Source organism: Elephas maximus, chromosome 7 (assembly GCF_024166365.1).
Source record: "Elephas maximus indicus isolate mEleMax1 chromosome 7, mEleMax1 primary haplotype, whole genome shotgun sequence".
NCBI classification, from domain to species: domain Eukaryota; kingdom Metazoa; phylum Chordata; class Mammalia; order Proboscidea; family Elephantidae; genus Elephas; species Elephas maximus.
Window position 1 is genome coordinate 80,313,109 of NC_064825.1, and position 19,089 is coordinate 80,332,197.

Genomic DNA, 19,089 nt, shown 5'->3' on the forward strand with positions numbered 1-19,089 from the left:
AATGAAATTTAGGTCAGCTCTGCTGGTAAGTCAGTCTTGAAGGAAGGAGAAGTGACCTAATTGTGTAAAAACAAAGCGTAGTCTCATAAAAATCTAATTATATATCTTGGTTCAACACAGATAAAGTCTTGGCTGATGAATACTTAATTGTCACTTTATTAATTCAGACTCAATGCATCCTAAACTATTGAGTTCACAGATATTTAGTCCTTGTTATAAGTCTGAGACTTTGCAGTTTGCATTTTGGCTTAGCAAAGAAAGGATACCTATTAATATCTTGATTGGGTTAATTAATTATGACTCAAAGATAAAAGCTGGCAGAATCTTAAGAAAGTTTTTCTCATCTCAATTATATTTGCATGTATCTAATGGTTGTACGGAGACGTGATGGCACAGTGGTTAAGAGCTTGACTAGTAACCAAAAGTCGGCAGTTCGGATCTACCAGCTGCTTTTTGAAAACAGTATGGGGCATTTCTACTCTGTCCTATATGGTCATTATGAGTTGGAATTGACTCAACGGCAATGGGATTTTTGGGTTTTAATGGATTATGACTGCCAGTTGTAGTGCCGTATAATAAACAGAATAATAATTGTTAATCATAGAACTTGGATAAGTGCCCCTCAGTAAACTAGGAGGAAGGAAAGATTTATGTCATCATTATTGTAGTCATTATTACACAGCATCATCATCATTACTATCATCATCGTCATCTAATATTCATGAACTGTTTACTATTTCCAGGCAGTTTGCTGAGTGTTCTATACATATTGTTTCACCTGATCCACACAATAAGCCTGCGTGTACTGGGTTATTATTATTTTCCTTTATAAAATAAACATAAGCTTACTCATTGTCAAGCTGTAAATGTTACTAGACCTTATTAAAGCAGTTTTACTCCAGATCCTAGAGGACCCCTAAATCACAATACCAAACTCTGTACTCAAAAACTGAGATATATGATTTTGTTAAGACTATGTAATCCCTATTTAGGAAAATGCATCTAATATTTTTGCGGATCTTTAGAGTATTCACAGCACATTCACATATTCTTAACAATAATTTGTAACAATCCTAAGGGATTGTTGTGATAATGATCCTTATTTTTCAGACCAAAAAACAGATTCAGGGAGACTATGTGATTTACAAATGATTCCACTAGAAAGGGAACCATGGTGGCACAGTGGTTAAGAGCTTGGTGGCTAACCAAAAAGTCAGCAGTTTGAATCGACCAGCTGCTCCTTGGAAACCCTAGAGCGCAGTTCTACTCTGTCCTATACAGTTGCTCTGAATCGGAATCAACTCACTGCAATGGCTTCTTTTTTTTTTTTCCACTAACCAAACAACCAAACCCATATAGGTCAGAGTTGAACTGACCCCTAGGGTTTTGAAGGAGTGGCTGGCAGAATCAAACTGCCAACCTTCTGGTTAGCAGCCATAGCTCTTAACCACCATGCCACCTGGGCCTGGAATGCAAAACTTCTAACTATAAAGCTCAACTCTAACACTTGTTTTGAGTTAAAATATCAGGTATATGAATGCTTAAGACTCAAGATCATTGCTTGAAGAGCTGTACAGATAATGTTCCACGGAGTAAGATTCACTAACCTAAAGTCTCATAAGAACTAAAGTCTCAAGTCACTGGATGGTATTTACTTGGGTAAAATGCAACCATGTGAGTTGCAATGTGGCTTGAGCTGCAATTTTGAAGTAGGTTTACTATGTAAGGCATTATGGTAGATGGAAACATTTTTAGCAGAAAAACTTTTCTCTGCTTAAAAACCATCTACCACACTAAGTACCACTGAGCAGGCTCATCAGGATTCTTATATTAGATGTGGCCTAATATCATCCACATAACTTCTCTACTGACTTTTTTTATGATTCCCAATTCTACTACAACAAAAGGTATGGTGAAAAGATACAACCCTGGTGCACACTTTTCCTAACTAAACCACACAATATCCCCTTGTTCCGTTGGAACAACCGCCTCTTGATCTGTGTACATGTTCCTCATGAACACAGTTAAGTGTTCTGGAATTCCCATTCTTCACAATGTCATCTGTAAGAAGCTGGAGTCTATGAAGGAAAACAGAACATCAAGATTGGAGGAAAATGTGTTAACAACCTGTGTTATGCAGATGACAGACATAACTTTGATTGCTGAAAGTGAAGAGGACTTCAAACACTTACTGATGAAGATCAAAGGCCACAGCCTTAAGTATGGATTACACTTCAGCATAAAGAAAACAAAAATCCACAACTGTAGCAATAAGCAACATCATGATAAAAGGAGAAAAGATTGAAGTTTTCAAAGATTTCATTTTGCTTGGATCCACAATCAGCAACCATGGAAGCAGCAGTCAAGAGATCAAAAGACACATTGCATTGGGCAAATCTGCTGCAAAAGACCTCTTTAAAGTGTTGAAAAGCAGATGTCACCTTGAAGACTAAGGAGCAGCTGACCAAAACCATGGTGTTTTCAGTCCCCTCATATGCATGGGAAAGCTGGACAATGAATAAGGAAGACTGAAGAAGAATTGATGCCTTTGAATTGTGGTGTTGACAAAGAATATTGACTATACCATGGACTGTAAGAAGAATGAACAAATCTGTCTTAGAAGAAGTACAACCAGAATCCTCCTTAGAAGCAAGGGTGGTGATACTACCTCTCACTTACTTTGGACATTTTATCAGGAGGGATCAGTCCCTGGAGAATAACATCATGATTGGTAGAGCGTCAGCCAAAAAGAGGAAGACCCTCAACAAGATGGTTTGACACAGCGGCTGTATCAATGGACTCAAGCATAACAATGATGTTGAGGATAGCATAGTACTGGGCAGTGTTACATTTTGTTGTATATAAGGTTGCTATGAGTCAGAACCAACTCAATAGCATCTAATAACAACAACAATAAATCTACCGTTAGCAATTTTTCCTTTCAATTAGAATATTATCTATTTTTAAACACAGACATAGTAGAAAATATTAATGCCACATTGTCTACATTTTTCCTTGAGTATATGGGGCAAGAGTCGTAGAGTGGATCATCATGGTCACACTAGGCATCTGTAATGGAAAAAGAAAAAAAATCTAAAAGAAGCACAAGAATAAGATATTAACCCCCAGTAAAAATTTATCCTAATGGTGATGGAAAAATCACATAGGGTTAAAGGTAGAATTGCACAGCTAATTATTGTAATTGCTGTCAATAATTTGTGCACCTGTAAAAAGCTGAATTGGCAAAAGTTATGTGATATATTTACAACAAAAACATAAGAAAAAGTGTAGCTGAAGCTGCTTATGTACAATCAAAAACCTCATGGGATTTGGTTCCTTGATTTGGAGGTTTACGGTCATGGTTTCATGGGACATGCTAGTTAATTGACCTAATAACGTGTTAGTGCTTCTGTTCTGCATCCTAGTTCTTTGCATAGTGTCTGAGATCTTAAATTTTTTTAAGCCAAGGCACAATAATTAAACTCCAATTGCCTGGAGCAACAGAGAAAGGAGAGTCAGGAATAGGAGGAGGATATGAAATGTGTCACTAATTGCCTCCATGAACAACTGCCTTCTTTGCCATGAGATCAGAAGAAATGGATGGTGCCTGGCTACTATTACTAAACATTTGATCAATGATTCTATAGAAGAATCTTAATCAAAAGGGGTAAAATGCAGAACAGAATTTCAAGCACTCATGGATTCCAGACTTTCTGGATCCATGGAGACTGGCGGAATGAACCATTGAAAGTATTGCCCTGAGGTAATCTTTAAAACTTAAACTGAAACTATCCACTGAAGTCTTCTCAAAACCAAACAATAGTTTACCTTAACTATTAAAAAATGTCTACCTTGAGCATTACACTTTTTTAAAGAACTATCTATATGGAATCAAAGTGACAAGAGCAACTTGAAAGATTAGATAAGAACTTTACTGGGCAGTGAGTTTATATCAATAGAGGAAGAACAACTCAGAAAAAGGGGGGTGAGAATGGTTCTACAATTTGAAGGATGTAATCAATGTCACTGAAATGAACATGCATAAATGGTTGAATTGCTGTATGTATAGTTGTATATATTCTCAACAACAACAAAAAAAATAGAAAAAAAAAAGTTTTATCCTAACTTTAAATGTTGACCCAGGAAAGTCCTAAAGGGGGAAATAAGATAACCTGTCATTGATCTTTCAATAGAGGAGCAGACTGTTGAAGTTTCTGCCACTGATGCTCTTGCAAACCAGGAAACCTGTCTGATTCAAGACAGCAATGATGGAATAGGATTAGGGAAACCTTTGTCATAATCCTGGAAGCAAAGAAAAGACCCATGTATTCACCTTTGCAATGATCTTTATTTGACCTTACTTCGGATGGGTTGGGTTACTTGCATTAACCTCTCTAAAATATGGGCTTTTCAACTGTAAATTGTTGTTGATAACTATAGTTAATTCTTAGTTATGAAGATTAAATGAATGAACTATGGCTGGATTCATTGAAAATATATAATAAATGTTACTTGCCAAACTCAAAGTCCAATATACTTAGCACAGCTTTTCAAGGCTAATGAGGTGATGGATCTTTTGTAGTAATAGGGCTTTAACTCCCTGTTCTTTACTGCACTGATTGTCAACTCTTTAATAAGCCCAGATTCATCCAGTGGAAAAATCTAGAGAAATAGGCCACGTGTTCTTGCTTACTGAGTATCTACTTACCTTAGCCCTCCCACAGTATTTATGGAGAGATGCTTTGTAACCTAGAGGTATGGTTGGCCTATCTCCCTGAATTGTAGGTATCTCAAATTCAAGGAGATTACTATTTTTTCTACGATAGAAATATAATAATTCTATAAAAATTATACATTTCTAAGGAGGGGTGAGTCCCTGGAGAAGTACATCATGCTTGGTAAAGTAGAGGGTCAGTGAAAAAGAGGAAGTGCCTCAATGAGATGGATTGACATAGTGGCGGCAATAATGGGTTCAAGTATAACAATGATTGTGAGGATGGAACAGGACTGGAAAGTGTTTTGTTCTGTTGTACATAAGGTTGCTATGAGTCAGAACTGACTTGACGGCACCTAACACCAACAACAACAACAAGGTTATTTACAGAAATGTATTCATAAAAACTTTGTTCAACAATTTTTCCAATTTAATTTAGTATGTTGTTATGCTATATAAGCAACATAAACAACAATTTGGCTTCACTTAATATGCTGGAAGATGTTCTCTGCCTAACATCCACAACACTTCCGGTAAAAGCACCCAAATTTCTCTTTTAGGAAAACTTTACTATTTATGGTGGGCTAAATATAGCTGGCCATTTCTAACAAAAGGCTTTTGTTGTTTGACTCCAACTCATGGTGATCTTAAGTAGAACAGAACAAAACATTGCCTGGTCCTAAGTCATACTTAAAATCACCAGGATGTTTGAGTCTAATGTTACAGATAATAGTGCCAGTCCATCTCACCAAATATCCCCCACAACCTCTTTGGTCCTCTACTGCACCAAATGGGACATCCTACTCCAGCAGTTGATTCCTCCTCTTGACCTACCCAAATCAAGTGAGTTGAACAGTGTTCTGTCTTGTACCATAATGTTTTTAATGCCTAATTTCAGAAGTAGATCTCCAAGTCTTTCTTCCTAGTCTGTCTTAGTCTGGAAGCTCTACTGAAACCTGTTCACCATGAGTAACCCTACTTATATTTAAAATGCCAGTGGCATAGCTTCCAGAATCATGGCAGCATGCAAAACACTACAGTGACAAACTGATGAATGGATAGTGGTAACAAGAGATAGGAACCATATCTAGGCCTGGTCTACAGAGTCTAAGTTATTTGTTCAGGTATGGGCATGTGATTTAATTAGGGCCAATGAGAGTTAAGTCTGGTAGTTCTGCTCAAAATATTGAGACAGAAAAGCACTCAGTTAACGGAACGAAAAGGTGGTAGGAGGAAAATTTAGATGTACCCACAACCAACATGGGCGTTCTTTGGGTAGAGCTTGCCTGATAAGTAAGCCAGCATAAAAGAACAGAGTCAAGAGAAAGAGACAGTATTCTAGTTATATCATTTGAGTCCTTTAAACTAACTAATATTGGCAATAATTAGTCCAGGACTTTATAGTGACATGGACCAACAATTTTATTATTTCCTTAAGACTATTTAAATTGGGATTCTATCATTTGCATTCACAAATTCTGACCAATACTAAAAATTTTTTTTTTTTTTATACAGAAGCTAAATAAACCCAGCTAGTATGATACATTTAACCTTATCTGTTATGTTAACCTGGATTTATAATTTTCTTAAATAAAAAAAGAAAAAACAAACAAAAAAACCACTGCCGTAGAGTCGTATTCTGACTCAGAGCGACCCTATAGGACAGAGTAGAACTGTAGCACAGGTTTTCCAAGGAGTGGTTGGTGGATTTGAACTGCCAAACTGCCAACCTTTTGATTAGCAGCCGAGCTCTTAACCACTGCACCACCAGGGCTTCTTCTCTTAAATAGTCACCCATAAAATATTTATTTAGGAGCCCTGGTAGTGCAGTGGTTAAGTATATTAAATCTTTAACACCAGCCAGCCATTCTTACATGTGTTAGTGCTTTTAAAAAAAAAAAGGCAGATAAAATATTCTTAGAATTTTGGAAGGCCATTAAAGGTTATCCCATGATCTGCTTAAATTTTAAAGGATTCATTCGCACTGTACTGAGGAGAATAGACCATACAAGGTAAGGATGAGAGCAAGATTCACTTTAGGGGTATGGGAGCTGCACAGTTAGTTGCACAGAGCTTTACACTTAGAAGAGCTCATATTTAGTTTAACTCTCTACTTTCACTGTAAATAAACTCATAATAATTTTATCTTTGTCTTGAGTTTTGTAAGTGATGTCTGAGGAGACAATGAACCAGGTGTGGGACCCACCATATGTGTGGAAGCTCAGAGAGACTCAAAGGGTGTACAAGGTAAGCATGTTATATTTATGATTGAGTGAGCAGGAAGGAAAGAGGTCTGACAGCTCCCAGAGGTGATGCTGACACTTTTCATCTGAACCAGACTTGTTTCCTATGCAGAAAGGAGGCAATGACTTCCAAGAAACACAAATGACTGAGGAAACCGATCACTTCCTTTCTTACTTTACTTATCTCTATTAGTCATCCGCTTACACTGATGAGACAGAAAGAAAGGAAAGATATGGGAAACCATAGTTTCTTATCCTCTCAGTCCTTCCTTATGTATCAGTAACTGAAGGTAGACAGGTTGGTAGGATATGTGTGTAAATCAAGAAATAAACTTTTTAAAAGTTGAGCTAGTTTTGTGATGTGCTTCCAAGACTCTGGTAAGAATAAAATACACGTGCATGTATAAACAACAGTTCTCAGAGAAGAACACAATGTTCATTAAATATTTGTTAAATAAATTAATGAATAGCAGGAAAGTTATGTTATTCCAGATAACTGCAATGTATAGTAGTTTCTGAAATATACTACAAATAAAAAAGTTTCAATGATTTAGAGACATTAGCTAAACAACTGAGACAGGGACAGAAGGCTGGACAGCCTTCAGATCAGAATAACTGGCCCATTGATCTGGAAATCTACCCCATGGGTGATGTTACAAGACAACCCACACATGCAGCCTGTGACACACAAAGTCTTACATATCTCTCTCAAGTTGTTTTTCAGGACCCCACCATAGGAGTGGCAACCTACATACCTCTCTCGTAAATTGTTTTTCAGGACTCTTTTTTTTTTTTTACCCTAGGCAGTGGTGTTACCAGATAATCCACTTCCTGGACTCTGACACATGAAGTTCTACATATCTTCCCTACAAGCTGTTTTCCAAAGATGACCAGAATCAGCTGATCCCCGGGCATGTGCTGTGAGAATGGGTACAACCTTACAGTCTTGTCAAGTGGTCACCAAGACTGTGCAGTGGTGATGTGACATTGTCCAAACTGACTCCACCTTGGATTACAGATGCTTTGCATGCACCTAATTTCTTAACCCCTCTGTTTCTCAGTCCCACTTTTTCTCCCCCAAAGCAATGAATAAAACATGTTCCTGCCTAAAACCCCTTTACAAACTCCAGGGAAACATCCATTCAGAGACTGGAGGCTAGTGTGGGCAGAAGTCCCTCTCCGTCCCTCCCTCGTGAGCCTTTGCTTTTTTTTCCTGTCACTAATAATCCTTTGTTCGTGTGGAACCTCTGAGCCTCTCCTGGTCACTCTTGGTCAAGGAAGGCAAGAACCTAAAAAGGACTTGGTCCCAAGCTGGGAAGCCTTGCTCTGCAATACAGCCAGGAAGAAGTATAGGCTGCTAGAAATATGACACTTGTCCTTGTGACTTGATAAAGTTCCAGGTGTGGATTTCTGAGTCTTCTTCAGAGAAGTGATAATGATTTGATGAAAATGGAGGCCATCGATTTTGGGCCTATACTGTGACAAAAGTCAAGAAGGGCAGAGAGAGGAAAAAATTTGGTTAAATTAAATAAGTTCATCTTAGGCTGCATAACCAGGCGCAGCTTTTTAGTAAAGTTTAAAAAGTCTCTTTTTGAAGTTGATTCAGAATATTAACAATATTTTTATTGTTGAGTCATCTGTATGTGAGATTAAAAAAATGATGACAAAGGACTGCAAGATACATATTCATATCTTTTATTTATAGGTAAGAAAATGAAGGCACAGAGAAGTTAAATACTTCACACAAGGTTGTAGAGGACAGAAACAGAATTTCAACCCACATCTGTCAGATTCCAAGTCCTGTGGCTTTTTACTCTCCTCACATTTTCCACAGTGCAAACTCATCTGTGAGAAGACATTTCTTACTCACAGAACTTCCAGGCACACTGCGTATTAATTGCCATGCATGTGTGAAAAGCTCTGAGAAGCTTTTCAATAAAGGAAAAATGTTGCCCAATGTCACTTTCACCAAATTTACCTTGGCCGTGGACACTTTCTTTCTGCATAACACTTACTGCATCATCTTTAGGGGATGGCATTTTCAATTCTGACACAAATATTTCACAAAGTAATGACTTCTTGAGTAATAAGCATTCAATTTTATAGAGGCAGAAAGAAAAATAAAGCCTCACATAATGCTGAGTTGTTTGTATTTGAGGATCGACTTTTCTGAATAGGCCAAAACATGCTTTGCCATACCACATATTCTCGTTAGTGTAAAATAGCATAATTCCAAGAGCTTGTCCTTCAAAATCCCAGCTTGTGTTTTTATTAGTAGAGTTAATTTGGTAATTAGGGCAGTTTCACAATCTCTGTGACTTCCCTTCAGATACAAACACCTGTCTCTGATGTCGGGACACATAGTTCTTTTTATATGTGCTCTTTTCAAGGCTCCTCAGCTATCACAGGAAATTGAATTTGTGGTAATTAGAAAGCTGGACAATACATAAGGAACACTGAAGAAGAACTGGCACCTTCAAATTATGGTGTTGGCGAAGAATACAGACTATACCATGAACTGTCAAAAGAACGAACAAATCTGTCTTGGAAGAAGGGCAGCTAGAAGGCTCCTTAGAAGCAAGAATGGTGAGACTATGTCTCACATACTTTGGACATGTTATCAGGAGGGATTAGTTCCTGGAGAAGGGCACTATGCTTGGTAAAGTAGAGGGTCAGCGAAAAAGAGGAAGACCCTGAACAAGGTGAATTGACACAGTGGCTGCAACAATAGGCTCAAGCATAACAATGATTGTGAGGACGGCACAGGACTGGTCAGTGTTTCATTCTACCGTACATAGGGTTGCTATGAGTTGGAGCTGACTTGACGGCAGCTAACGACAGTAACGGCATACATATTTTATTAAATATTTGTAAAATATAAATATTTATAAAAGTTATTTTATTAAATAATTTAATGTATTTTTCCCCCTTTTATTCAGTTTTAATATCTGGCCTAAGAACTGGGAGCCCTGAAAACTTCCTTGGTTTGGAAAAGAATCTGTTTGTTCACTGCTCTTAGAGAAGATTCTGGCCAAATAGTCTTTTTTTGTAGATGAAGAACCTCAAATACAGAGAGCTGAGGGGCTTGTCTGGGGTCATAGAAATGAATTAACAACCTTTCTCTGAGTCTGAATAATGATATTAACAACCCAGATACATTTCCAAATTAATCCTGCTTTAGTTAAAAAAAAAAAAAACTTTTTTTCCACTTTAGTTTAATCTTTACAAATTTATATACGTAATATCTTTTTTAAAATATTTTATTTCAAATTTGCAGTAGATAAATAAAATTTAAACCTCTTTAAATTCATTAATTTATTAACACATTAATTTATTCAATATTTATCAAATACCTACTGTGCCAGGCAGACAACCTGGTGGGGTAGTGGCTAATTGCTACAGCTGCTAACCAAAATTTTGGCAGGTCGAATCCACCAGCCGCTACTTGGAAACCCTATGGGGCAGTTCTACTCTGTCCTATAGGGTTGCTAGGAGTTGGAATCTACTCGATGGCAATAGGTTTGGTTTTTTTGCTGTTTTTTTTTTTTTTAATGTACCAGGCATCTCTCAGGATTCTACTTCAATAAGCAAAATATAACAGTCTCTGCATTTGTGAAGTTTATGTTCTAAAGAAGAAATCCATAATCAATATTGACAAAAATACATAAATTATATTGTATGTTAGAAGTTGATAAATACAAAAAAATGTAGAGCAGAGAAAGTGATATTAAAAGTGCAGATGTCAGTATTTTTAATGCAAAATGATTTTAAATATTTATATATGCATAGATTATGTAACTGCATATGATAGATAAAGCATTGTTTTATAAGCAAAAAAAAAAGCAAATATTAAAAAGATAAATAAATACCCTTTATTGTTTTTTTTTTTTTTTATTGATTACTTAGGAATCATCTAAGTTGGTTTTCAAGGAGAGTTTGATCTATACACTCATAACCCACCCAAAACTCGCTTTCTTTGAGTCAATTCTGACTCATAGTGACACTTTCAGACAGGGCAGTACTGCCCCATACAGTTTCCAAGGCTGTAAATCTTTTGAAAGCAGACTGCCACATCTTTTTCCTCCAGAGTGGCTGGTGGGTTTGGGCTGCCTAACTTTTGGTTAGCAGCCAAGTGGTTAACCACTGCACCACTAGGGGTCCTTATACAACTACAAAAAAAAATTACAGAGCTTTTTAATATCTGGATTCTAATTAATATGGGATTATAAGAGGGTGACCTTCCATTTATGCTTGTTAGGAGTTGTTTCATGGCATTGGGAGAAGAAGCACGACTAACCTGGAAAAAAAAAAAAAAACAATGAGCCTATTGCTGTCAAGTCGATTCTAACTCATAGCAACCCTATGGGACAAAGTAGAACTGCCCCATAGAGTTTCCAAGGAGTTCCTGGTGGACTGCCAACCTTTTTTTTTGGTTAGCAATCATAGCACTTAACCACTACACCACCAGGGTTTCCAAATTAAACCAAATCTTCTGAAAATGATCCTGAGACTTGGGTGTAGTGCAAGGTCTCCAATGCTGGTTGTAAACATCAACCAAGCAAACCCTTTACTTGCCTCTATTTCTCCTGGAGCGTTCTTTCTCTAGACATCATCTCATAAACAGAGTTTTATAATCAAAGCCTCAAATCAAATGTTACCTTCTTGAAGATATCTTTCTACTGCTCTCTTTAAGGCAACACTTCTGCCCAAGAGCTTTCTATCATATTACTTCTTTTACTCTCTTTCTAGCATGGAAAGAATATTGTCTCTTTTTGTTTCTTCGTTTTTGTCCTCCCCTCACTCCCATCTTAAGCTAACTGATACCGGTTTTCCTGGTCTGTCTCATTCAAGTCTATAATCTCAAATCCAGTGTGCTCACTAAATATATATTGAATGAATGATGGGTGCCCATAATTGCCACTGGTTAAACTGTTCAGAGTGAATTAGCTTTTCCCTTTAGATAAACATTTATAATATAGTTGAATTATCAGTCCAAGAGTAACTGAAATAAAAAAAAAATGAATTCCTAGTACAATCTGGTGGTTAAGTGAGCAGGTTCAGGAGTTCCAGTTCTGGCTTTGTCACTTACTAATCATGTATATTTGGGCAATTTATATAACCTCTCTCTGTCTCAGTTTCCTTATCTATAAAATGGGGATAATAATAATGCTCTCCTTTTGGGTTAGCATGAGGACGAAATGACTACTAATTACACAATGATTAAAACATTACACAGTACATAATATACACTCAAAAATGTTTATTTTATTCTTAAATATATAGTGACTATAATTCTCATCCTTGTGATTACACCTGTGAATATTATAAAGGGGGTAGAAGAACAATCACAATATATCTAGCAAAAGCTGTGCCTAAAGATGTAACAAACGTAGTATAGTTTGAGCACTGCTCACATCTACTAAATCAATGCCACCCTCTATGGTATAGCTGTTTTCAGAGAACCATTTAGGTTGGTGTGATTGAAGTCAAGAAAATAAAGGAAGGAAAGTGGGGGAGGAAGGGAAGAAGGAAAGAAGGGAAGGAAGGAAGGGAGGGAGGGAAGAAGGGAGGGAGGAGGGAGGGAGGGAGGGAGGGAGGGAGGGAGGGAGGGAGGAAGGAAGGAAGGAAGGAAGGAAGGAAGGAAGGAAGGAAGGAAGGAAGGAAGGAAAGGAGGGAGGGAGGGAGGGAGGGAGGGAGGAAGGTTGCATATAGATGGGGCTTATCAAAGCTGATGAGTATATGACTACTGAAATCCATATCCACTTGAAATTATCTGTAGCTCTTGCAATACACATGTTTGATGTTCTTCAGTTATGTGTTGTGCCTCTAGCAACATAAAACGTCAGGATAAAGATTCGCTAATACACATACTTTCAATGTACTTTCTCTTATTTAAACCCAAATGTATTTAAAGAAATATTTTTGCTAGTGGAGTTAAATTTAACTATACACTTTATGTGATAGCAACTTAAATTCCCCTTGGCCCAGGCATTCAGCAGAATTTATATTAAATTAGTGCCAGTTTGTGAAAATAAATATTCTCATTCATTTGTTAAATTTCTTGGGCCTTCAATTTATATGTTAAGTCCTCTTATCAGAGTAGATATCAGATTCAATGCTACCATGAAAATATAAAGGCTCAGAAGAAAATACATCAAAAGATAAAGCATGCACTTTTAGAACCTAGAAATTTCATTGGTTCATGGAAAAAGTCTCCTTGGGAGTTGATGTATTTTTTCAAATACAACAGTATACGAAGAGTGAATTATTAAAATTTCCAATCCATTCTAACGAAGCACGTTTTTGAAATATGAAACAAAAGTTTATGTTTTCATGCCCATTTCCCCATATCACTAATTTATACTGGATTACAAAACACTGTTCTATATTTTTTACTTCAACATTTCCATCAAACCTAGCATTTACTAAGAACTGCACAGAAATTACTACTCTAGGTGCTTTCTCCATTCACGCTCAGATATATACCATTCCTTTAAAAAATTGCTGTTTAGTTAGCAAGATAGATGGACCAGGGACTTTAGTTCAAGGCACTAAGTGCCATTTAGTTTCAGTAAACAGCTAGTATTTGCAGAACACAAGCTGCATACCGCACACTATTCTGACACTTTATACACTTAATATAGGTTATTTCAATTAATTCTCCCAAGACTTGTATGACAAATGTGCTATTAAAAACTCCATTTTACAAATGAGGAATTTCAGCTACATGCTCTTAACTGTTGTTAAGAAAGTCAAGAAAGGATATAATCCTACAAAGACAGAGATGAATAAACTTTCTATTATGTGTTTAGAAGAAATGTAGAGTGGTGAAGTTTCAGGGAAAACCAAAAAAGTAGGTGGTTTTTGAAGTAGATCATGAGGGTGGGTAGGAGATTCCAGACAGATGGTCAGACGAAGGGGGATACACGCAAAGAGGAGAAATTGAACAAAAGTGTTGAAAGAGGTGTAAAAGCTGTGTTAGTCTTTGGAGAGTAGCTAGAATGCACATCTTTGAGAACAGAGAGAGCAGGAGTACATCCTTCTCCTGGGTGTAGCTCCTCTTCTTCAGAGTGTGATGAGGAGTGGCTGGATTGAAAACATTCAAAACCTTTTATCTACCCTCCTCCATATTAATATGAGAATTTGTTATACAGGCAATTCATATCCCATATGATTGGACTCAATTTAAATATCTAGTCCTATCTTCTGCTACTCCCACCCTTTACAGGGTAGGGATTTGCTGTTCTTCCCATTAGCCCTGTGAATTCCCACCCCTGTCATTTAGCACATTATTCCTCCACATGAAGGAGCCCAGGTGCTGTAATGGTTAAGCACTCGGCTGGTAACCAAAAGGTTGGAAGTTCAAACCCACCCAGCCACTTGGCTGAAGAAAGAACTGGCCGCCTGCTGTTGTAAAGATTACAGCCTAGAAAACCTATGGGTAGTTCTACTGTGTCACACGGGGTCACTTTGAGTAGAAAATCAACTCGATAGCATGCAACAACAACAATATTCCCTCTCATACATACCTCATTGCCAGGCAGTGATCGTCACTTCTAACAAATACTCAGAAAGTTCTGGTACAGATGGAATATAGGACATAATTCAAGGAAATGAATTATGAGTCAGTGTTTGGTATAACTTAATGGAACTCTCACTTTGAAAAGTGGCATACTTATCTAGTTAGAAGCTGCGGTCCTAGAAAAAGTTTTTTTTTCTTTTTCTTCAACTATTTTAGAAAGAAAAAAACTAATTTTCTCTTTTATTACAATATCTGCTCCATTTATATGTACCTTGCCAGTGTAAAGTCCCTCATATTTGTTTGTTCCATTTTCAAAGCTTTAGAGGAATGTTATCATAGTAATCACAGCAATGATAAATACAGTAGCTATGAAAGAGAAGTTGAAGTTACTGCCTAAAGCAACTATTCACACTAATTTTTCTAGATGAAAGTTGACTTTGGACTGAAAATGCATTTTAATGTTACCCTTTGAGATATATAACTGTTCTGAAAAATATAGCACTCTTTGTTTGACAGCGAGCTACCAGGAATGTTCACGGGCACACAAGTATTTTCACCTATCATTGAGTCCCAAATCAGAACTCCATGGAGATTGACTTTGTTTGCCTGGTTGGTTGTTTCTTTGGAATTTTGAAGATACAAACCCTGGGCCTCATTCCAGAGAGTCTCAGTGACTAGGTCTTTGCTGAAAAATTGATAGTTTTGAAAAAAACTTTCTCAGGTGAGTTTATGATCACATCAGCCAGGTTTGAGCAACACCAGGTATTCAAAGTTTAAATCAATAGCTTTGAAATCTGACTGAGGATACTGCATATATACTCAGCTGCATACTACAAATGCAGCTCTTTCCTGACCCTCTCCCAAGTGCCCTACTAAACCCTGATCTGACACTAATGCATCAGAACCTCAGGATGTGGGAGCCCAGGACTAGAGAATTTAAACGGATTTTACTGGCAATTCTAATGTATGCCAGGTTGCAGAACTACTGCATAGAAATGTTGTCTCTCACTTTATGAATGACAAACAAAGGAATATCAGGAACTGGTCAAGAACTGAGAAGTCCGAAAGCCATTCCTATAGTTTGTGTTGAAGGGGAATATTCTTATATTTTGCTCCCAATTTCTTATTTTGACACATTTAAAACACAGTGAAATGTTAAAGAACATTACAATGAACACTTCACCTAAGTTCATCAATATTAACAATTTATATCTTGTATTTTTTTTTTTCTCTTTTGCTGAACTATTTGGGTATAAGTTGCAGGTACCAAGCACCGCAAAGCAGGTACTCTAGACTCTGTCTCCTAAAAATTCCTTTCTCCTACATTAACAAAATGTAATTATCATGCTCAAGAAGTTTTATCTCTGATAGGCTTTGCAAACTGTTGTTGTTAGGTGTCCTCGAGTTCTGAATCATAATGACCCTATGTAAAACAGAGCAAAACACTGCCCAGCCCTGAGCCATCCTCACAATCTTTGTTATGCTTTAGCCCATTGTTGCAGCCAATGTATCAATCCATCTCATTGGCCTTCCCCTTTTTCGACTGTCCTACACATTACCAAGCATAATGTCCTTCTCCAGGGACTGGTCCTTCCTGATAACATGTCCAAAGTACTTGAGATGAAGTCTTGCCATCCTTGCTTCTAAGGAGCATTCTGGATGCACTTCTTCCAAGACATATTTGTTTGTTCTTCTGCTAAGTCGATGGGATATTCAATTTTCTTCACCAACACCATAATTCAAAGGCATCAATTCTTCTATGGTCTTCTTTACTCATTGTCCAGCTTTCCCATGCAAATGAGGCAATTTAAAATATCATGCGTTGGGTCAGGAGCAGACTTAATCCTCAAAATAATATCCTAGCTTTTCAACACTTTAAAGAGGCCTTTTGCCCCAGATTTCCCCAATGCAATAAATACATTGTCTCATTTCTTGACTGTTGCTTCCATGGACGTTGATTGTGGATCCAAGTAAAATGAAATCTTTTCTTCCTTTATCCAGATGTTGGTTATCGGTCCAGTTGTGAGGACTTTTGTTTTCTCTTTATGTTGAGGTGTAATCCATACTGAGGGCTGTGATCCTTGATCTTCATCACTAGATGCTTCAAGTCCTCTTCACTTTCAGCAATCAAGTTTGTGTCATCTGCATATCACTGGTTGTCAGTGAGTCTTCCCCCAATCCTGATACCTCATTCTCCTTCATATAGTCCAGCTTCTCAGATTATTTGCTTAACATACAAACTGAATAGGTAAGGTGAAAGGGTACAACCCTGACACACACCTTTCCTGACTTAAAAACACGCAGTATCCCCTTGTTCTGTTCAAAGGATTGCTTCTTGTTCTATGTACAGTTTCCTCATGAGCACAATTAAGCTTTCTGGAATTCCCATTCTTTGTAATGTTGTCCATAATTTCTTATGACCCACACTGTCAAATGCCTTTACATAGTCAATAAAACTGACACAAGTAAACATCTTTCTGGTATTCTTTGCTTTCAGGCAAAATCCATCTGACATCAGCAATGACATCCCTTGTTCCAAGTTCTGTTCTGAGCCTGGCTTGACTTCTGGAAGTTCCCTGTGAATGTACTGCTACAACTGCTTTTGAATGATCTTCAGAAAAATTTTACTTGTATGATATTAATGATTTTCCACATAACAGAATTTCCACATTCTGTTGGATCACCTTTCTTAGGAATGGGCACAAATGTGGACCTCTTTGCAAATTGTTTGCTTATTAATCTAAGAATGGCTTCCCTTTCCATCTTAATGCTTTTGAAATTTCTTTATCTGTCTGCTCCCTATTTGGTTGCCTTTATGTTTCATACCTTTGTGTTTATAAATATACACTAATGTTAGAGAGAAAGTATAATCCATTTTCTTGGGATTTGAGTAACCTCTTGATTGCCTTTGAGCTGGAGAGGACCCTCCAACTTGCCAAAAAAAAAAAAAAAGACAGACCCCCATCATCCTCCCTGTGTAACCTGTTTAAAACAATTATCTACCCAAAACAACATAATCCTGTTTCTCCCTCTCATTATACATGTTACAGTTACATGATAAAACTTTCAAGGGATGCTATTTCATTCTCTCTCTTCCAGTACAAGAATCTTGTATAGGTTGGTAATGAGCTTCTTGTATACTGCATCTCTGTTTGATTTTTCACTGAAACAACTTACCACCCAAAAGACAGGGCTGAGGCAAATGGTCCTTGGTAAGTCTGCTGGTACATTTTTATTTATTTTTGACAAAACTGAACTTATATGTGTAGATAATTAATTATAGAATTTTTTGGAAGTGAATATACTGAAATAACACATGGATGTTCCATAAAGACTTTGTCTAAATATCACCAACTTGAAATCATGCTGTTGATAGAATATCTGTCTCAGAATTCAGATCTATAAAACAGACAAATGAAAGTTTCTGTGATTGAAATGAGGTGGTTTGTCATTGTTATTTGTCATCGAGTTAGCTTAGAAACCTCCTCAGTCAAATATCCAAGTTCATCACTTACAAATTCTATGTTCCACATTTCAACATCATTCAGACAAGTTCTTTGCCACTGCATAAAAAGCATCACCCTTCCTTCACTGTCCAATCACGTTTATCATTTCCTTTTAAAGCATCACCAGAAGCACATTTAACATCCATATTTCTAATAACATTCCTTTAATAGTGCCATATGTGTTCTCTAAGATGATAGAGAGTTTCTCTATAGATCTCCTCACTTCCTTCTGGGCCCTCATCAGAATTGCCATGGACATCCATGAGTCTACCAAAAGTCTCTTCAAGGCAATCTAGGTTCTTACTGTTAAGCACATAGAAATTGCTCCAGATTTTACCCATTATCCAATGGCAAAACCACTTCCACATGTTAGGTATCTGTTATAGCAGTACGCCCATTTCTTGATATCAAATTCTAAGTTTCTTAGTGCTGCTACAATAGAATTACCACAAGTGGGTAGGTTTAGCAAGCAGAAATTTATTTTCTCACAGTTAGGAGGCTAGAAGAATGAATTCAGGGCACTGGATTTAGGGCAAGGCTTTCTCTCTCTGTAGTCTCCAGGAGAAGGTCCCTGTCTCTTTTCAGCTTTTGTCCCTTGGTTCCTTGGTAATTGCCACATGGCATCAATCTCTCCCTGTTTGTCCTTGCTTTGGTCTGTGACTGATCTGTTCTTTTATATCTCAGAAAGTGAATGGCTTACACTAACATGGCCTTTTCAACATAACAAACAAACAAAAAATCCGCATTCCCAAATGGGATTACATCCACAGGCATAAGGATGGAGACTTACAGTACATAATTTTGGGGGGACACAAGTTAACCCATAATACCTATCTATAGATATTAACCCTTCTGTGCCTCAGTTTTCTTCTTCTTCCTTCCCTTATCACATGTGTCAAGGTGTTTCGTAATACAGATATATCCTATCCTCTACATGGTTCCCCTTGGCGTGCTTGTTTGGATGAGTGCCTCCATTCTTTCAGAGTACCTGATTCACTGCTAAGTCAAATAATTAGGATCCTATATTGTAATTCCCTTGCCCGACTAGACAATAATCTCCTGAATTTCAGAGCTTACGTTTATTCAATTTCTTCTGTGCACATC

At 37.2% G+C, this 19,089-nt stretch overlaps 1 pseudogene; it reads left to right on the plus strand.

The window, feature by feature from the left end:
* The first annotated feature begins 6,883 nt into the window (after positions 1–6,883).
* The window catches only part of LOC126080120 (pseudouridylate synthase PUS7L-like), a 55,357-nt pseudogene continuing 43,151 nt past the window's right edge, over positions 6,884–19,089 (plus strand).